This window comes from Xylocopa sonorina, chromosome 6 (assembly GCF_050948175.1).
Source record: "Xylocopa sonorina isolate GNS202 chromosome 6, iyXylSono1_principal, whole genome shotgun sequence".
NCBI classification, from domain to species: Eukaryota; Metazoa; Arthropoda; class Insecta; order Hymenoptera; family Apidae; genus Xylocopa; species Xylocopa sonorina.
Genome location: NC_135198.1, coordinates 3,357,092 through 3,379,126, shown reverse-complemented (window position 1 = coordinate 3,379,126; position 22,035 = coordinate 3,357,092). Strand labels below are relative to the sequence as shown.

The window sequence follows — 22,035 nt, the reverse complement described above, 5'->3', positions numbered from 1 at the left end:
CTCGGAGCCAGCCGGTTGACCCTGGCCAGCCAACGGAGCAGACCCCGTTGGAAAAAAGTTCTCCACGTCGTTCCCGTCGTCGTCCAGGTCGTCGTCATCGCCGTCACTCGCCCGTCATCCTCGTCGACCGAGTTTATTTTCGTACGCGCGCCTCTCACCGGATCGCCATCGTTCCCGTTGGACCCGTGGTACGCGCGTAAACCGACGCAAGTGAGATACCCTCGGGTTCTGTGATCACGTGCGTGAACCAGTGGCACGTGTGTGCAAAATCGGGGTAAAAAGAGGATCCGAGGAGTCCCGGCCAAGCTGACCAATTTCAAAGCCCGCCACTGGCTACAGTTTTCCCTCGCGCAGCCTGAGAAACCACGACCACACCGCTCGAGCTCTACGCGATCGATGATTCGCAAAAATCGTTCCGGGGATACCGCCTTTTACAGTATTGTGACTACGTGGACGTGTTCCCGAGTGTGAAGTGATTCAGTGCCAGCTATACGATATTGTTCCCACGTCGTTACCCTTTCTTCTTCTTCTTCTTCTTCTTCTCCACCCCTTTCCCTCCTTTCGTTTATCTTTCTCCTTTTCTTGCTTTTTCTCTCCTTTTTCTCGTCCCCGGTCGGCCGCTGAGCACAAAAAGGTTCGGTTAACGCTCGTCCGGCCGTCTCGTCCGCGTCCCTGTACGACGTGCCGCGATCTGTTTCTCGTGCCGGTGGTGATACATGCTCCGGTATATCAATGTATGTCACGTGTCTGTACCGTCGTCCTCGTCGCCGCTATCACGGGATTTCGGGTCGTCGGCTGGTGGAGATGGTTCGTGACTCGTCGAGAGAGTCTTAAGGGAAACACCCGGCACACGTATTCCTTGGATACCATCGATATTGGATAAAGTGCGGACGATCAAAACGACAAGGTGAGAACACACTGCGACATGATTTAATCTAGCGGCTACTGGTAATTTCGATGCGAGAGCTGTCCAACCAGCGAAACGTCGACCGATTGTTTGGAAATCGGGCAAACGTCGCGTCGATATTTTCAATAATACTGCGAAAGTAGGAAACGCGATGGTTTCGCGGACACGAGGTTGCATACGATCGGTAGTAGCGCGCAGCGTAGAAGAGAACTCGGTTAAAGGCTAAATACAGCGATCCGTGGAAGCTTTCTCGCGACTCTTTTTTTTCTTTTCTTTTTCAAACGACCGACCAGAGCAGCGAGCCGACATTCCGTGCGACTGGAAATAAGAGGCTGTGTAAATTAACGCAGCGACGTAATTGGAAGCAAAAACGATCGCGAGCCCTAACGCGCCTAGAGACAGGTAGATAGATTGCAACGGACCGCGCCGACAATGAGAAAATATGATCGACCGAGTTGTACAACGGATCGCGCCCACCACCTCGCTTCCCTCGAATAATTTCTGCTCCCTACCACGGGGAACTTTTACCACCGAATTGTATCGATGCGTATCGCGCGTCCTACGAAAGTTTGAACGAGCGCGCCGTTTCGAAATAGCCGCTCGTTTGACCCAGCGAGCCGCACGATGGAAGAAAGGAACAATTTCACCGTCGTCGCCGCCACCGCCACCGCCATCGTCGTCGTCGTCGTCGTCGTCGCTCACCTCGTTGTCCTTGCTGCTTATTGGCCATTGTTCTTCCTCGTTAATACCGGCGTAACTTTCAGAAAACTTTCGAATAGACCTGTCGACTCGTTCGCGTGACGACACACACGCGCGCGATACAGTTGCTTCATTTTTCTTTTTTCTTTTTTTAACGCACAACTCAAGTTCAGGTGTTCCATGGCCGTCAGAGTGCGGACGCGGTTCGTTGTGCAACCGATTTTTCGTGAGGAGAGAAAAAAAGATGAAATGACGGCGGAGGCAGAGGGAGAGCTCGCTCGCGAGTTCTCTACGTGGTCATCAATGGCTCGCGATGACGGATCGTGAAGAAAAAGCGATCTCGAGTCAAGGTCGGGCCCGTCGAAAGGCGTCTTTACGTTCGCCATCCCGTATTCATGTGGCCATTATCTGCCGGATATATTTATGTTGCGCTCTCGTACAGTCGATGCATATAAGACTTGCATCCGCGCAAATATTCCGACGCAAATCCAGAAATTACGGTCAAGTTTGAAAGGTGAACCAGTCGAAATTCCGCCGCCGACTTTGCCCTTTCTCTCTCTCTCTCTCTCTCTCTCTCTCTCTCTCTTTCTTCTTCTTTTAATCATCACGCTCTCTCGACGCGTGTCTCTTACAAAACGAACCTTCCTCGTTTCCGTTTACCGCGACGCACTCGTGTTCCGATCACGGAACAGATTTGCATGAAAAATGTACCACGAAGCATGCTTCTATGGACAAGACGAGACGAGAGAATTCTCCGACAGGATTGCCTTTCGACGAACGGAACAGTTAACCCTCCGGCCTCCTCTTTTCCATTTATAGCGGAATATCAAACGACTCAATTGGAGTAGCAAAGTGGGGCATCTCTATTCTCACGCGATTCGTTTCTCGATGAAATCGTTCGCGGGATTAGGGGGACACGCGATACTCGAATTATAGGAAACCAGGCGGCAAATGGCGAACGCGGGAAGTGTTTCGTGCTCTTGGCACACGAGCGGCACTGCTGTCAGTCAATGGTGATGGCCAACACCTGCGTCGATCGTTCGTATTCGTTCGCTCGATCTATTTCAAAGAGATTTCGTACGATAGTTTCCATCAGACGCGCAATACGCGTCTCTATCTCGAATAAAAGTAAAACGAGTACTCGATATCGTCATAATTGGAAGTTACATACCAGTTACCGTACCTCGTTTCCTCGCTTCAAGTCTTACTCGATTCGTCAGATTTGTTTTCAAGATTCTTTCGAATAATTTGGAAAATAAACGAATTCTGGATAAATCTACGACTTCGATGGCTCGCGTGTAGCCGTAGATAATACCGTAAGTCGAAGAAAAAGCGATTCATCGCAACTCCAGATTGCGTAGCGGGAGTGAGAGCCGAAGAGGAGTTCGGCTCCATTAAGATAATACGATCACCGCGGCGTAGAAAGGAAAATATTTTCATTGGGATCGAGATAACCGCGTCGGCTGTTCGTGGTCGTAACGGGCGTGTTTGCGAATAGTTAATTAATAAATCGAGCGGGCATAGTAAACGAACGCTCCGCGTCCGCGGCACCGTCGATTTAAATATCCACCGCCGTACGTTTCCGAGCACCTGTTCCGATCGGCCGAGTAAATACGTGGCCAACGTGCTCGCTTATATACACGACGAACGCGGATCACTTTTATTTACGTTACGTGGCCATTGATTAGCGTTGGCCCCGTCGATTCATTACAGAACGTAATCGTGCCTCGTAAACGATTAATTAACGAGAGGCCAGTAATGAGTATCGGCCGTTCAGCGGGTTACGATATCTGTTCGAAAACAATGTCGCATGCCACTTACGCGACCCCTCCTCCTCCTCTACCCCCTTCGTTCTCCGTGTCGATCGATGCTCGATGATCGATACAAAACCGACTAAATCGATCGTGAATCATGTCCAATTGATCTTACGCAAGAGGAGTTCACGTTCCTTCCCGTAATCACGACCGTCGACTCTATGCATCCTGCATTTCTTATTTCATCCGTTCATCGCGCGCCGTCTCCTCTATTCAATACCGATCAGCGTCGCGCTCATTTGAATTTCATAGAAAGAAATGTCAAAAGGGTATACCGCGAGAACTGTCGACCTCTGTATTAAGAAATGAGCGCCTCTTTTGCCGGCTCGGACGCGAGTCTAAGGTGGGTCTTTCGGAGCAGCCGCTTAATTTCTTCGGGCTCGCGTGGTACAAATTAATGTTTCTGTTTCGGTCGATGCTTTCCGCTAGAGCTGATTTATTCTTCTTAATTATTACACGCTTCGTGACTTCGTGACTGAAAACTTATCTCTAAAGAAATTAGTGTATCACATGTTGAAAAGATAGAGCAAAGCTGGGGTTGATGTGTGCACACAGAACCTGCTCTCTTAGACGGAACAAGTTTAACCCATCGCATAGAACGAAAATACTGGTTACTCGAATCACTTTGACAGTTCTAATCTTAAATATCCTTAATACAATTATCAAGTATAGCGTATCTGTACAATAGATCTTCCAAACAGGAAGCAGTATGAAATTTCGAACACGCCTCCAGTTTGAGCGTGGCTGGCAGCTCGTACGACGCGAAGGGGGCTCGCAAAAACGCGCACATTGTACGGGAAACGTTCGATCGTTGCCGTGATACTGGATATTAATACGCATTAACAGATTTCACGGTCTCAGCCTGGATTAAATACACCGAATCGGACTGCAACGGCGTCGCATTATCGCTCCATAGAAATGTTCGCGGTTGATAGCAAAAACTCGATTATCGCGGACCGATTGTACCTAATGTAGGTGCCGCGAGATAACTATAATCACGAACGGGCAGAGCGCGGTGCATACCGGGTGTATATTTAACTCGATCGCATTTTTTCCTCTCCGCGCCGGTGTTAAACGTTACGGAGATACGTCGTGGCAATAACAACATCCGGCAAAACATGGACGTACGAACATAGCTACCTTCGAACAGTCTGGCGATCTAGCCTGATATTATTACTGGCCTGGGAAGCATTAGGAAGCGTGTCTGCGCGTGCGTGTCGGACGCATTTCACCCGGGTCGAGTTACTTCGATTTTTAAATGCCGAGCGGATTCGTCGCCGAGGCGAAACTTATTACCCAATTACGGCATCTGTCTTTTTTTTTCACACGCGCGATTTGCATTGTGAACGCGTCGAAATGAGTTAATAAACGTCCGCGTAACGACGGCAGAAACCGGATTTTCCGTGGCACGCCGGGGGAAAATATTTCAATTACTCGGACGTTTTTGTCCCCTTGAGAAAAGCAAGAAATGATATTAGAATATTGCCGCAAAAACGGCTGCTCGGTGATAATTGCAACGCGATGGTTTACATATATTTCTTTTATCCTTCGGATATTCCAACAGGTGCGCGCATTTCTTTCGGGCACCGCGTCCGGCCGTTTTTGCGCGTTTCAATTTCCCGCGCGGCACCCCGCCGCTTTTTGTTTCACCCGCGCGTTTCGATTTCGATTTCAGTCCAAACGGACGCTACAACAAGCGATACGTAGAAAACGTAACAAACGCTACGGTACACGGGGTAGGCTGTAACGGAACAATGATACAGGCAAAAGTGATGAAACGTGTAAAACGTAAATACAATGGTCGCAAAAAGCATTTGCAGGCTATTGTGCTCATTTGATACTACTTTCACGTGACTATTGCGTACGAACGTCAGATCTAGGATCGAACCGAATCGTGTCGTAAAACGACTCCGACTCGCGTTCCCGTTCTCTCAAAATATCCTCTGGAAGAAAAGGGCAAGCTTCGAGCGCGTCAGACAGTGGCCAGAAACAAAATGGCCACCGAATGATGCACGCGCGTAGCGTCGGCGAGCGCAGCGTTGAAAGAATGCCGTACTTTTTCTACACGATTTCATGGCGTCTCTCGAACATTTTCACCTTCCACGGTCCGCCTGCGGTCGCTTCCTTCTCAGACGTTTCTTCGCCCGACGATAAGACGGTTATTAAGACAGCGGTCCCGCGGCGAGGAGGCCTCCGATTGGCCGAACGTTTCGATGTGTAGGGCTCACGTTAAATGAAGTTGCAATTAAGAGAGCTAAAAGCTGCGCGGCTGACTATGCTTCTCAAGGCCTCGGGCCTCGCCGGAGCGTACTTCCGCTTCTGATTAGCTTCCTCTTTTCCCACATCGTCCTCGCTGTTCTCTCTCTCTCTCTCTCTCTCTCTCTCTCTCTCTCTTCCTCCCTCTACACGCCATTTCCCTTGTCCTCTCTCCGCTCAACTCTTTCCCTTTCCTTTTTTCCACCACTTTTTACTCTCCTCACTCTCCTCCTCCCCTTCGCCTCTCGCTCTCTCTCTCTCTCTCTCTCTTCTTTTCTCTCTTTCTCTTCCTGCTTATCTCTCTCGCGATTCTCTTTATCTCGGCCTTATGTCTTATCTCGCACCGTGGGAATTCGCGCGTGCGATTCGCGCCGCGAGAAAGAGAGGAAGTTCTTAGTCTCGTTCTTCTGGCGTCGTGCCCGCTTTTGCATCTTGATAATCGGCCCTTGGTGCACCATTGGTCATGGGCATTGCCCGCGACGGATCGCCGTTTCTTGCGGCCACGCGGCTCGCGGGGTTCGCCTAACTGGAAGCTTTTAACGCGTTCCTCGGGCCTTTCCACGGCACGCAACGCGCCGTGCACAACCTTCGGGGCTGCCTTTTCAGACTCGCGCGCCGGGGATTGAAAAAACCATTTCTGCGCTCGCGGCGCCGATGTAGATGCGCACCAATTTGGCGCGAACGGGTTACACTGCGCGATGCGGAGGAATTTGGAGGAGATACGTATCGCTGCTTGGCATTGATTGGGGTGCGATTCTAAGGAGGTAACGTTTTCGAGTGCATCGTCTGGTTTAAGATTGAAAATACTCGGTGCATACCCTCGGTATCCTACGTGTAATTATCGATTAGTTATCGTGATCTTTGTAAATTTATTTGATTTCGAAAAGTGATAAGGGACTCTCAATACCATCATGATTGCAATGCATTCTAATTGATGATATTTAGGAATCAATTGAAATTTGATATGTTTTTCTCATCCGTTGCTTCTTCGTTCGTTTCTTTCTCGAAGGCGAGCTACGCCATTACTGTAATAAATAACCGTAAAAGTTCGAAGCGCGCAGCGGTTTTCAGTTAAAAAGTAAAATGGAGTCAAGTACGATTTCACGTTGCGAAATTTGTTCCACGTTGACCAGGTTGCGGTTCTAGGGTAAAGAGTTGAACGCAATCATTATCCAACGCTCTTTTAACATAACCGCGCGTTCATAGAATTTATACACTCTTACCAGATTTTCTTCACCCGTGACATAATTTATCGATCTTGACCCTTTTTTGCGATTCCATCGAGCGTACACATTTATCCTCTGCCCGTTGCCATACCGATCGTCGCGTCGCGCATGCCTCTCTCATTTTCTTCTTCGACTTTCCCCTCAGAAATTTTCATTCCCGTTTCGTCCGATGAGAAAACACCGCCGACGGGACGCAAACCTACGTATATCTCGCGACTGCTGCGCGTACAGAAAAACGGCGAACTCGCGCGCTCCACGGCGGTGAAACGCGTGCTTGTCAAAACCGCAACATCGATACTTCACTGGGTCATCGTACGAAAAATCGGTTTCGACTAGCCAAGCAAACAGCTGGCGCGACGAGGAGGGAAGCAGAATTATCGGCGGCTCAGCGAAACGAACGGAGATACAGCGTGAACCCTGGCTGGGCACCACCGATCAATCGCCAGCCGTATGAATATGCAAGCACCTATGGCAGCGTATTGGACGAGGCATGCACCCTGCGAACTTTAAAACTGGTTAAAATGTCGTCACCGGCCTCTCGCGAATTTACCAACGACAGACGGCGGGGCTTGCGTAAGCCCGGTGGACACGCGGAGGGGCCGGGAAACGCGAAAATGATTGTGTTCCAACGGCGAGACGAAAAGTCCCGGGTATCGCGCGGCTGGTCCCACGATTACGCGCCGCCGCGCGATTTTAATGCTCTGAGACGTTAGGCGAAAATGTTTCATTCGCGCGGCGTGCACTTTCACTCGAGCCGAGTTTCGCCGAATTGGCAGATACGATTACATAGGCGCGTTGAAATTTCTGTCGATTGCGCGGAATACGGTTCGCTCGTTGTGTCACGATGTTTTCAATGTCCGCTCATCGTTTCAACATCCACCGGCTAGCACAGTCTTCGTTATTTTCTGACGATCTTACAAACGATTTTCTTATCGTTCCTATTTGATTTCGATGAATTTCATTTCTATTTATATTAATGCTTCCTCTGGTTAATATTTCTCGTTTCTTCATGAACGTAGCCTTGGTTTTCTTTCTGCTTTGTGAGTTGGGTACGAAGCAGAGTGTTATTTGGCGCTTAGGTTGGTAGCTGGCGCAGGTAGTGCCAACTTTGGACCGTGTAATTAAATGGAGAACAGAACTTGAGGCGTACGAATGAATTTAGATTGAATAGAAAGGAAGATAACTTCACCGTGGAAGAAATTGCGGAATTTTTATTATTACTAACTATTGGTCTCGTAATGTTCGATTGATCGCGCACAGATGAAGCGATAGTGGTTAAATTTATCTATAACAAAGAATAATATTCTTGCTGTAAACGAAGAGGAGTAATGGGTGAAAATGATTGCAAAGTATCTTTAGTTTCAAATAAGTAAACAGAACGGTACGGTCAGAGTAAAGGAAAGCTAACAAACATATACGCATACCTATAGAATTTAAATTCAGGGAAGCATCATTCACCATTGGCATCTTTATTATGTATCCAGAAAAGAGCAGTTCTATTACAATGCAAAAGAATAAAGAGGCAAATGTTCATCGAAAGAAAACTAACAAACGTATATATACCTGAAGAATTCGTATCTGGGCGAGCATCATTCAATTTGATCGTCTTTATTATGTATCCAGGAAAAGAAGAAAGTAAAAGCTAACAATTTATCTAAGAAATTCAAAGCCACAAAGACATTTAACGTTTACATTACGTATAAAAGAAGTAAAAATGAAGTTGAGGAAAGTTTTCGCTCACACATATGCATATTTGAGTACTCGAAATGCAGGAGAATATAATTTAACATCAACGTTTTTTATGATACACTCAATCGATAGAAAATTATTTTAATATAAGACAAGAATACCTACGAAGAAAAGCACAAGGTGAACATTGTCCAGTAATAATATCTTCTTCAAATACCCAATTACCAACTGTACCCAAAGGAAGAAAGAAGAAAACGCGTTATATCCAAAAAGGATATATTTTTATATCCAATATATATTGGATTATATCCAAAAAGGCGTTCGAGTCTTCATCATTATCGCGTATCAAGAAGAAACGAGCCTCCAACCGGAAAGGAGAAAAAACCAGACCGCGTTAGAAGCACGTAAGCGCGGCTCCATCGAACGCAGCCTCGGACATTCGACGAAGTGGAAGAATAGTTCCACGATCTAATCGATATTTCTACACGGCCACGATTGACCGTACGTGTCGCAACCTTGAATGGAGCCTGGCTCTTTTTTCGAGAGGGAACCAAGAATTCGGTCGTGTACACGTCACGTACACAGCGAACGATTGCGAGATCGTTAGATTACCCGATGCAACGTCGTTCGCCTTTCGTTATTTCTTCCTACTCTTTTTCGACGCCCGGCGAGAACCGGGCGAAGGGACCAAAATGGCGCGCGGGCGGGCGCGCACGTTTTCATTCTGGCTGGAAAATCTCTCGAGCGCGTTTTATCGCGCGATCTGCCAGCAACGGTGAATTACATAAATCGCTGGCCGGCGGAAATTTTAGAGAAAGCTAAAACGCGGTGCGACGCGATATTCGCGCGCGAATTCTTTTGGCCGCCCACGCGTCCGAATGATATTCTCTCTCGGGCGTCGATAGGATTCTTCATCGTCGTCGATACGCCGTGGTCTCGTTCGCGATCCGTAACCACGGTTGGCTGTCGGCAAAGGTTTGCCAGAATTGTGCAGGGAGCGTTTTCGCCCACGCGACTGCGTCGTGGAAACATAACAATCTCTTTCTGCTCGACTGAAAAGTCAATTACGAACGCGTATAGTCGCCTACCTGCGGAACCGAGCCACTTCTATTCAAGAGGGACGACGGCTGAGGCGGTTGAAAGAGCGAAACGCAACGTGTAACGCCTGCCCGTTGTCGATCTCCTTCGACGGTTCGCGTAGAAACTCATTTTTCCGTACGGCGAGTTTCCTTTGTGCTCCGCACGGTGAGAAGCGTGCTGAACATTCGGAACGACGCGTTTTCTGCGCGCGCGAAACAACCGCGCTTTCGTTTTTAATCGATGGTATCTCATCTGAATCAAAATACGCGCCGCGAATAAAGTAATCAACGGAGTTGCGACATATTACCGTTTCCGTTTTAGCGGGATCGTCGAGTGGTTAGGTTTGGAATTGCTCGAAGTTAGGAGGAACGTGGATTATGTCGACGCTCGGTTCGTGATATTACCTGTCCAAATAACAATTCAATGCCACGAAACCCGTTACGACACTTTCATTTTCGTTTCAGCAAAATATTTAACTATTATATTAGAATTGCACGTCGTCTGGGAATACGTTTCCCAATGGCGCTTAATTTAGACGTGCATTATCCTCTGAAATGCTTCCCGCGCATCGGAGGAAACAGTAATTCAGCGAAATACTATATTCTTCTTTTACCTCGCCGCTATTTTTTTCTCTCTTTTTTTTCATCGACACGGCGGTATATCCGATGGAAGAGTATATAAATCGTGCGAAACAGAGTGGGATCAACCGCGGTGTTTAAGTTTTCACAGAGTGCATAGGCAAACAGCGTGTTTTTAAAGTGCACAACGCACTAAAAAGATAGCAAACGTTTGAGTAAGATAATCCAGGTAATTCATGCAACCATATTTGCTCAATATTATTCGCGAAACGCGTGTTCGTTAGACGCGCGTATCTACGCGTGCAGAGAAATTGTGTTCAAGGACAACGCCGAAGAGTTTCTAATATCATTTCACGAAACGGGTAAAAGTAAAACCAAGCCGACTGTGGGGGGGAAAAAAAATGAAACAGGAAACGTATGAGTAAGGTGCTGATTTATGTAATTTATGCGATATTATTCGCGAAACATTTGTTCACTCTGCGTAGGGAAATTGTATTCAAGGAAGATCACGAGGAATTTCTGATGTCGCGTTCGATTGACGCAAGTGTATACTTCCTTGCGTCAAAGGAAATCGGAATGGAAGGCGGCAAAGAAAGCGCGAAGAAAATCACACGATACAAAAGAAAGAATAATAAATCGTTCGCATAAAATTGGATAAAAGTTATCAGAAACTAGCATATTATTGTCATTTCTCGATACCTCCAGCGCTACAGCCACCCTTAAAGCAGAATAGGAACAAGACACGAAAGGAAAATCGCAAACCGATCTGAAATTTTGTTCGCGAATGCTGCGAGCAAATGCGCAGCGTATTTTTCAGACGGAAAACGCTCGATCGAGGTTATTATACGCAACGATCCGATGTCTAAAGGCGTTCGTCAGCCATTACGGAACGGTACGCTGGATTCTTCTATCGATGAAAAGAACGGCGAGGGAAAACGGGCGGGAATGCAGGAAGAGGTGCGTTTATTTAGCGAATTGTCAGGGGGAATAACGCGAGTTCTGTCGAATTTCATGGAATAGAGGTTTTGTAAGCGCGAGACAGGCGTGTGTTATGATAGTTGGCGGGTGATTTGCTCGTTCACGCAGTTAGTCGCGACTGTCCCGTGGTATTTCCCTTGGTTTCAGGCCCGTTCTGGCTCGTGGCGATTGTAAATCTTGCGCTCGGGGCCCCCGCGGCCGAGTATATGGCAAGTAACAGCGGCCACGAGTATATACGTCCGCCAACCCTTTCTACCTTCCCTTTCACTTTCATCTATCGCGTATACTCGAGGCCCCTTCAGGACTCGCCTGTTTCTCGCTCGCTTGCTCGTTCAACTTGCTCTTTTGCTACCTACTTGCTCTCTGCGTGTAAAAAGGAGAAGAGGAAACGGGAGAGAGAGAGAGAGAGAGAGAGAGAGAGAGAGAAAGAGAGTAGGGAGAAAAAAAAGAAAAGAAACGCGAACAGAAAGGAAAGAAAAGGTGTGACGTGTGTAACGAAAGAATTATTTCGCTGTCCAGGCTGGCCTTGAACGGCCGGCGATTAATTTAATGCCTAAACAAATCAGATATTTCTTGTCGGCGATTCTGTTCCTCCCCTCTCTTTCTCGCAGCCGTTGTTCTCCGTTTTTAAGCAAAGGCATATATTCGCGTTTGAGAGAAAGCGCGTTTTGACCTCGTTAGGTTAATTGTATAATAAGCCTGGAAGCGGGGAAAAGAACAACGTTTCGAAAATATCAGGATTAGAATTTCTTGCACCATTCGATGGACTCCTGGTCGCGCGAACTGGAAATTTCGACTGCCTTTAGAAGAAAAGTCTGTTGAACGTGCGATACGTTTTATAAATTTCATTGAAAATTCTGCAAACTATACACAATTGCAAGTGAACGCTCGAAAACAATCTCAAAAATTGGTAAATCCATTCGAAATTAGAGAACAGTGTAGCTTGATTATGCACGCGATGGCGCGCCCTGCAAGAAGAACGTCCGCGACGCGACAGATCGTCCCGTTTCCGATCGGAATGACGAACAATTTCTTTTCGACACCACGAATGGACGTTGAACCATGCGCAACGTGTGCCGTAACAAAGGTAATGCAAAACTGTTCGAAGGGGCAGTTGTGATTTAAAGTAGCGACCCGTGGACGAGCGCCGGTTGCTTTCTTCGGTGGCCTGGATGAAATATGGCCGGCCGAGGTGCCGAGTCTTTCATACGACAGTGAAAGTGTCCCAATTTTCTGGGGAGAAAGAGTTCCCGAAAACGTTAACGGTAATACGAGACACGTAACCATTGTCGAACCGTGCTGTTAGAACCTGTTATTGCTCCCGTGACAAATATAGAAACGTAGCGAAATCAATTGTCAACAGGCATCATGCCTCGATTTTATGCTTTCATATCCTGTTCGTCTTAATTTATCCGCTATAGATTGGTACCATCACACGATAGAGCCTTCATTACCAGAGAAAATTATTTTATCTCTTGTTTTAGATTTGTATTTTTTATTAATAATAATATTTGGAAATTCTTAGATGGTTGCTAGGTTTGAGATAGCTGGTCGATTTATTGATTATGAGTATAGAAACAAAATTAATAATAAAATATTCTATAATGATCGATTAGAATAAATTTGTCACAGGTTAACTAGGTAGTTGCTTATTCAAGTTTTCTAGATATTTATGAATGAAACATATTTTATTTCTAATTTTTACTTTTTTCTTTCATCCTTGTAGGATCGCAGAGGTACCCTAATTTCTTCGTCCTAGCTGTTCTAATACCTCAGACACTCAGAATAGTATTTAATGTTAATTACCTAAGAATGACACTCAGAAATGTTTCTGAAACATTCGAAATAGTAGTTGGAACAATTAAACCGAAGGAATCGGAACCTGAAACGAATTAGGTGGTACATGAAAAGTGAAAAGACGAGTTCTCGGAAATTGTAACATGCATATGCTCGCTATTAGCGTCTCGCGAGTCCGCCAGCAATGTTTGAAAATTACAACGACGATAAGAATTATCAGTCGACACTTATATATACTCCCTCGTCTACCCGAGAATGTTTTTGCGCTTTTTTCGTCTGGCCACAATTTTTCTTTTGTAATAATGCGTTCTTGCCGCAATCGGTTGTGTCGAAACCCACAGCACGCCTCATTAAAGGCTATGACTGTCTCAATTATCGTGATTTTAATTCCATACAAGGTGCAAACTGTCTGTCGTTGGCGTTACTCGCGATTGATATGCGATTTTTTTCACTTACATCGACGCTGCAATTTATGTATCCACACTTCTTTGTCGATATCGAGTTTGAAAAAAGGTTATATTGTGAATTGTACGATCGCGTATGTGGTATCTTAAATCATCTATCGCCGACTACCGAGATGCAGTGGTTAAGAGATAAAAATTGATCGAAAATCTTGTTGGAAGTGATAGTAGAGTCGATATCTATTTGTTTATTCATTTTCTTCAATTTCGAAGTTTACTTTATTCGAAGCACAATTTCTTAGATACAAAAATATTTGACACATTAATTGATCTTGCCATTTCGTGAAATAACACGCTTGAAACGATTGTCTATATGATCTCTCGTTTGTTTGCGAACGAATCAAGCGTAAATATTGTCTGTTATCATTCCAGCTTCGACTATATTATGAAAGTAACGAAAGGAAAACGAGCTTTTCCTCGTTGCACTTTGCATTCCCATCGCCTTCAGTCGAAAACACACGAATCGTTTAAAAGATAAATATTTACAAGCGGTAACTTTGAAACGAAATTGAAACTACCGTTAAGAAACACTTGTACCATTTCGTCCATCGATTAAAGTTCCCCACTTTCGCTTGTGGGATATCCTATAGTATTCTGGATAACCAAAAGCACAAATTATTTTCCATTTGTCATCTTTCATTCGTAACAAACGATATTCCAACATTAAAACGAAAAAAGAATTATCCCAAACAGAATAAGTTGAGAGTCGCTGCTCTGTACAAACACGGAACATACGTGTCGCTTCCTACTTGTCGCCCTTTTTAAAAAAGCGCGCGCGTACCACTTCTGCAGAAGTGTGCTTACCTTGTTCTCCAAAAAGGAAAAAGGGGAGAAAAAAGAAAAGATACCAGCGTCACTTTTCTCCTCGACTACTACGCTCGGCTCCGTTCCGTTTTTAGAACAGAAATTACAATTCGTTCGCCAGCTTATTGTCCTCGGTTCCTTGGCTACCATCGCGCGTTTTCACCCGCGCATCTGCACCGCCGTTTTCAGAGACAGACTTTCTCGCTTACACGCTCGCTTACGTGCCTCTCGCCGCTCGTGTACACCTAACTGACAGCGTAATTTCTCCTTCGCCATTGTTACTCTCGAACGATCTCGCAATCGTCGTCTCCCTCTTGTGACACGCTAATCATCCCCGGAGCTTGTTACGTCGCGTCGCGGAACGGCCGACCCACATACCGAATTTCGCTCCGTTTCTTCGTCCCCCCTACCGTTCCTTGTTTCCTGGCTATCCGTACCGCGTCCAGACACGGTGGTCCCACTCTGTCCAAGAGAGAGACCAACGAGAACCACATCGACGGACCGTCTCGCGTGATTTTTAAAAAGAAACCAGCCGCGATTCCCGTCGGGGACCAGACGTTCGCCGAACGCGCGACGCGGAGGAGACGACGCGACGACGGGCAATTGGTACGCAGTCGAGGTGTCGAGGATTAGATAATCGCCGTTGATAAAACGGGCCGGGTGATTCTGATCGAGAGACGCGCGATGACCCGGTTAAACGCGTCCTGGAAAAAAAGAAAAGTTGAAATGGTCCCGGCGTTTCTGTGCCGCCTGTTTCGGAAATAACCCCAGCCGCGTTCGCGCTCTCGGCGAACAATGCCGGTGTTGCGCGATACCGCGGCGCAACAAGACCGCCACGACTCCGGCTGCGAGATTAAAACGGCGCTATCAACGCGACCTATCTTCCCGTTTTCAAGAGTATCGCTTTCGTGGCCCTAGAAAGCCGGTCATCTATCGCTCAAGAGGCAAGAAACAATGCACGCCTTTCTACGGGCGGACGCGGCTGGTTTCGAACGCGGTTCCCGGTGGCACCGCGGCGCTAGCGGCGCCCGTAGCAGCGCCGCGCGCACGCGCACACGCGGCCAGGTGCCGGACCGACACGACCGGACGGAGGCGCGCGTCTACACACACGCGTTCGAACGACGCGAGTTCCCCACCCACGGCGTGAGATCATTCGGGTTACGTAAGCGCGTCCACTACGGCGGTGTGAACGCGCATAAAGGTATCGTGTAGCACGGCGCATACCGCTCCTACAGCGACGCTTTGGATCGTGTCGTTCCGTAGGATACCTCTCCACTATGCTTTGAATTCCGAGGGAAAGGGGAATCGGTCGATTACTTTCGTAGTCGTTTCCTGAACGACGCCCCTTGTTGAAACGCGGCCCAGGGCCTGACGGGGGAATAGCGCGCGATTCAATATGGTTCTGTCGGAGTCCGATGCGGATGGCGGAAAGAGAAATGTAACGTTCGCTAACGTTGGAGTCAACCAATTTCTTTCAACCATGTACAAAATGCATATCCAATACATACGAGGTTCGTTTCTAGTTTCAACGCGTGCATTATTCTAAATAACATAGGATATTTGAAATTGGAGAGGTGTTGTTTCGCAGACTTCCGCAAGTCTCGTTGCTGGGAACGTGCGAAGTGGTCCATAGCGTTCGTTTCTGCGTTTACAGGCAGGTTACCCAGGCGGTTAATGGCGGTGTAGGAACGACGGCAGAGATACTCTCCCAATAATTGCAACGTATTTTAAATGACCGTGCGTAGGCGTGCTTGTGGATATTGGCGAGGAAACAAGTTCCGCGCGGAGTTTCGCGGCGTCGCGAGACCCGCGTTCGGATGGATGGAACGGTGGCGCCTGTAATAGGATTCACAGGTAGCGCACGATCAGCCGCAACGGTGCGGGGTTACGTAACATTTCGAAAAGTCGACGTAACGTGTCGGAAGTCATCGTTAACCGCGGCTACGGTTTCGTCACGGCTCGACCAACCGTGAATAAACAAATGGATAACCGACCAATGGGCCCCCGATTCGCCTGTCCCCTCATTGAAATTTTCGCTCGATACTCTCGATCGGCCGTCTCTCCGGCCGCTTTTCTTCTCCCCTCTTCGTGAACGATAACAACGCCGGGGCTTGGCGCGTCGATTTCCGATTGACAATCGTAACAAGCCGTCGAGAATAATTATTCAAGGTTACGGTGTGTTGCAATCGTATCGAGCAGCTAGCTGCGCGTCGATGAAAGTCCTGTCGCGTTCGAAGAGCGGCGTATCTGCCTGCTCGCGTACGCGGGGATCGCTCCGATAGTACGAGGCGTACTTTCATGAAAGCGTACCGTTTCTTCTATCCATTGACGTCAAGCGAAAAAAGAACGAGCGATGGTGCAGTAGTTGCGTAATGATAATCGTAAGAACAAAAGATCTCTCTCTCTCTCTCTCTCTCTCTCTCTCTCTTCCTCTCTTTCGTGGATAGACGTGGTAATTACTTGAAAGAGATGTTCGAAGACGGATTCGCAAGGTCCGACGTAGTCGAAAGGAAAATTTAAAGTACGATTCGAGTTTACACCGTTCACTCTGAACTGTGTAATTTGGCCTGTAGAAACTGGAGCTCGTTGCAGGCAGTGGCAGGAACGAAACCGTTGCAACGAGAGGTAAATTTGTAGAGAATATGGGAATCGGCGAATATGCGACGCGTCGTTAGGCAATTGTTACGATCGGTCGATCTATTTCGAGAAAGCGCGGCTCGTCTCAAGGCAAATATGAAATTGCATAGGGAGTCTAGATCTCGCGAAACGTTGGTCATCACTTGACGTTTCTCGTTTCCGCCTGACTCATTTATGCGCGGCAGCAAGGCCGAGCCAAAAGCGATCTTGACTTTATTAACATATGCCTGCGAGGCGATTACGAGCTAGCAGGAGAGCAAGTGCAACGAAATAAAAGTATTCCTCTCGATAGTAACCGCCTGCGGTAAGAGCAAACGAATTGACGTGTCAATGCATTTTAACTGCATTCTTGTAGAATTCCATTCCGTTAGCCGTCATCATTGGTTCGCGATGTTACACTAAGACGTAATTGCACTGCTGCCAATAACGTGACTGGTCGTTCGTTATAATTACTGTCAACCGTACCAGCGAAAGATATAAGGCACTCTTTTCTGATGAAATATTGGAAAATAAATTCCAACATTATTCTAACTGATTTTTATCGAGATGTTCGTACAGAATTCATAGTCTCTTTATTCCGAAAGTGGTCCTTCTTTTTAATTCTCTGAGGAAGAAATATTGTGAGAAAACTTTGCTTTTCCCGAACGATCTTTAGCCACTTCGTTACCTGAACGTTTTCGAATGGCATTCCTTTCGCGACGCAGTAGGATAAAATGGAAGATAGTAACGGAAGAATGCTCAGCTGAAAAATAGCTAATTCTGCTCAATGAACGCCTAAACGGATTAACTCTTCCGCGCGCCTACCACTCTTCTATAGGTACAATCGTTACACGATGAGAAAAAATATCTTACACATTGAAAAGGCGGTCGTTTTTATCCCGTTCTTCTACTAAGCCATTTCTAATCAATCCAATAATTATTGCATCTCAAATTCAAAGTTTTAGTCACGTCAACTTTTAAGCTTCCTATTATCTGCTACTAATCTCAACATAATAAACACTTATACAGATAAAGAAACTGACTGGTCCTTTTAAAACATTCGCTCGAGATACTCATTCGTCCCACATACTCGCTCTCACTCACACTCTCGAATATTCCGCATACAACGTGCAACTCCTAAATTACTAATAAATTGATCAAAGGGGACACTCTCTCCCTTAAAAAATTAGTCTAGGAATTAGGATATTAGTGGGACGCGTGGCGAACGCGTAGACTTGCCCTTCGGCACGGAAACGCGGCTGCGTGTGCGGGCATCGAGGACGAGGGACGGTCGCGCGGCGGGTACCAAGCGAATTAGCGGGGCACAGAGGCGGCGGGTAAGAAGAACGAACGTGATTGCGTAACACGAATGCACGCGAGTATCTCGCGGGGCCGCGTATGCTCCCGGTATGTAGGTGTATGTAGATCTTCTAGGTAGTGAAAGGTCATCCGTTTAATAGTCCTCAATCGCGGCTGTATGCGCGATCGGATCTCCGGCAGTCGATGACTAACTCCGCGGTTAGAGGCTCCGAACGAACGGGCCCCCGGGTGCACGCCGCCTGCATCTGCCGATGCGCAGTAAAAGCGACACGGTCGATGTTGCCAGGCTTTTGACATTGAACGGATCGAAATCTCGCGTTTCCCTCGATTTCACCGTCGGCTCCGAACTCGCGCCCACGTACCTGCCAGATTTCATCGCTCGTCAGATTTCAAACCTTGTCAGCTACCACGCTCCAACCTTGCTGCCCCCTACCCTACGACCGGCTATTAATAACAATCATTTTTTACCATTTATCGATCGGTCCAGGAAAAACACCGCGGTCGATCGTGGCTTCTTTTTCTCGCGCGCGCGGAGAAAAATGCGGTCGCGAGAGAGTTTTTGCGCGCGTGGAGGACTTTTGTAAATTGTGTGCAGTATCGCAGGTGTCTGTATCGGTTTTGAAAATAATTTGTATATAGAATTTTGACAAAGTCTGGAGAGGATCGTTCGTAGTAGAGACGTTGAACAGAACAGAAATCCAGGACTGACCCAGGGAAACTGGGACGCACGGAATCTCTATGCATGCGTGACGATTGTTGCGCGAGCGTTGCTTCCGTTTCCTAACGTTCCCGCAGCTCTGCGTAATAACTTAACGCGGAAATTAAAAGAGTTCATTCTCTGGTACGATGCGCTCGGCGTTGTATCGTGTCCCATAAAAATTGCCGTTTTACAGTTTCTCAAAAGGGAGCAAAACCGCGTTTCCGTTCGTTCGCCAGCGGAGATTGATCCATTTACATTGCAAAGTGCAATCGAGAATCGTGCTTGAATCAAATCTTGCTTCCTAACACCGCGCTTTCACGAATATAAAGCGAAATTCTGTCAAAACATTTGCGACGATATCCACCAATTCGACAGACTCGACAGTAGCTGCCAACGGTGAACAGCTGCCAAACGTGTCCTTTACACCGTGCGCCAGAAGAAGCGACGCGATGCGTTCGAGAGAAGCGATCGCCTATTACATAAGAGAACGCAGCGTGGAGACGCGCGAGTCGTGGCGTAAAGCCCCATACACACGAGGCTGTTCGCTTGCCTACAGCAAAGCCAGTGCACGCGTGCTTTAATAGCTACGAATAGAGAAAGGACGAGCGTTGTCAAAGTCTGTGGAAGAGCGTTGTCTTTCTTTTTCTCCTTTTTTTTCTGCCAATCTCGCAGCGTCGCTACTTCGACGAGTTTCCGCGTTTCCACGTGATACCACGGCTCCGGTGCGCCACTCTCGGACGTCCTTCTGGTTATGCAACTGCTTAAAAGTGACCGACGCTTAATATTGCATCTGACATCATGTTTATCACGCGCGGATTCCTTAAAAGACCAATCAGCTGGCACGCGGGAGAAAAGATTGAAAGTCGTACGTTCCAGCGACACCTACGTGCGCACCTTGGTCCCTACGAAAGACAGTAGGCGAATCGATTTCCTCGTCGAAGGAACGCGCTCGGGACGTTGTCGGTGTTACTCAACGCATTCCACTCCGGTATTCCTCGAACGGTAATTTTCATCGTTTTAGAGAAGCAATCATTTTCTTTCGCTACTTTGAAAAATGACGCCGTCGTCTATTTATATCGAAGAGGAAACGCCATGGCCGGCAGGGGCGCAACAAGTGTCTCGAAATAGACCCACGAATGCATTTTACTACGAATCACCAGCGACAACGGGTTCGGGACCATTTCATTGGCGGAGTCGCGAGAGTGTCTAACTTTTACTTCTGGCTGATCGCGTCTCAAATGGAATAGCAGATGGGAGATTACGCGTTGAAGAACACGCGTTACCCTTCAATAACGCACGTGTGACCTACTGCGTGGAGATCTGCATTTGACATAATAGAAACCGAGATTACGTAAAAAGTTGTCTCGGTAAACAATTATTCAAGTGTAAAAAAAGAAGAAAAAAAAACGAAACAGAGGAAAACATCGTTGGATAGATACTAACAATCATCTCATAACAACAGTTGAGTCATACGATACGCTGCACATTATCATCGACGTGTTTCATACGAACAATCCCGAATCCTAACCTCGTATCTGGTCCGTCCCATCGTTCCTCGTCGCGGATGGAACGATGGCAGGAACTTTTTGAATTTCGGCGCACAATGGTCGCGAAACCGCGGGACCGCGGCGGATTATCCCATGGCGCGAAGAAGCGCAAAGCGCGTGCGCGTAACAAATATGCCCTTCAGATCCACAATGATGGAGCGTCTATTAGAGGAGGCGATTGTTCTTATATAATGAATGGATCATGTAACTAGCCGCTTCGCGGACTCGCTTCGAGGAACGACAGACGGAAAGAGCGACGAGGAGAGAGCGGTGAGAGAGGAGAAAAAGAGAGAGAGAGAGAGAGAGAGAGAGAGAGAGAGAGAGAGACGCCTTCGCGCGTACACACACAAGGCCATCGGCGAACGTGTGTCGCGTATACCTGGGAAGAGCGTGTGCGACCACGTACCAGTTAGAGTCGGCTAGGTTGGTACGTAAGTGCAGCTGAAAAGGCTTTTTACTTTCTGGCCTTGAACGAAATGTATCCGGTGACTCGACGACCGCCGATAGGCAGAGGGAATTCTGTCGTTCCACCGCGTCGAAACGAGTCCTCCGCCGCTATCCTGATCGTTATTTTTCACACGCGCTCCGTTCACCACCCGCCATTAACCCTTTTGCGATCGTGCGTGACGTTCGATTCGATATTTCGTGGTGTCCTTCTCTCTACCGTGCATATACTTTGCTTAAATAATTGCATCTATCCGTTTATCCTCGTATCGTGACGTTTCGTTATGCCATACCACCGTACCGTGACACCAACTCTATTTATAGGACTTATTAATACCTCATTTCTAGAGCAAAGTGAGAAACTCCACGTTGCATTGTGATCTCTTTTTCCTCGCGTACGGACGGAGCTCCAGTTCTGAACGGCTGCAAGCTTGCTCGAAGTTGAGGTACGAAAGTTGAGGTACATTTGTCGAGCGCGGACGAATCAGTTGGCATCCGTAACGTGGATCGCGAGGGGTTAATCCGTCATTGCGTCTATCGATAGTCGACCGACTCTACTTTTTAATAGCTGCCACGGGCAAGTGGATAGGATAATAACAAGCTCCGTGGCGCAACGCGCTTATCGTAGCTGCGATCCAGAAACGTGTCCCCGCATCATTGTTCTTCTCGAGCGTGAAAGTATTTCGAAACCACGCAGGCCGCACAACCTCCTCTTTCGAGCAATATGGAATCGAGCGATCCGTTTGAAAAAAATACTTTCGTACGCGCTAAACGATTCGCGTTTCTCAATCTACATCAGGACGCAACGCGACAGTCGTTTCTACGATTGACTTATCGACGAAGTTGGAAATATAATTTCCAATACATTGTGCCATTAGAACACGCCAAGACACAGAACTACCTATTTTACCAACGCTATTGTTCAGAAAACGCTGGAGAACACTTGCGTACCAACGTTGAATTAGGTTAGATCAAAGTATCGTCGATTTTACGAACACTTTTATGAAAAAACTGATGGATAACATGAGTATCTCAAGATCAGACCGAACTGAACGAAAAAGTTATCAGTTTTGTCAATTTTTTTGTTAGAAAAGCAGGGTTGCGTAGGTTGGTCCAAAG

At 47.2% G+C, this 22,035-nt stretch overlaps 2 protein-coding genes across 3 annotated transcripts in view; both read left to right on the top strand.

The window, feature by feature from the left end:
* Positions 1-22,035, top strand: part of Rpl8 (ribosomal protein L8) — a 309,715-nt gene that overhangs the window by 262,229 nt on the left and 25,451 nt on the right. The gene's annotated exons all lie outside the window — the stretch shown is intronic.
* Ken (zinc finger and BTB domain-containing ken and barbie protein) overlaps positions 397-22,035 on the top strand; it is a 30,467-nt gene continuing 8,828 nt past the window's right edge. For both annotated transcript variants that reach the window (XM_076896464.1, XM_076896462.1), the window contains exon 1: positions 397-907. The gene's annotated coding sequence lies outside the window, so the exon portion shown is untranslated. The remainder of the gene's footprint in view (positions 908-22,035) is intronic.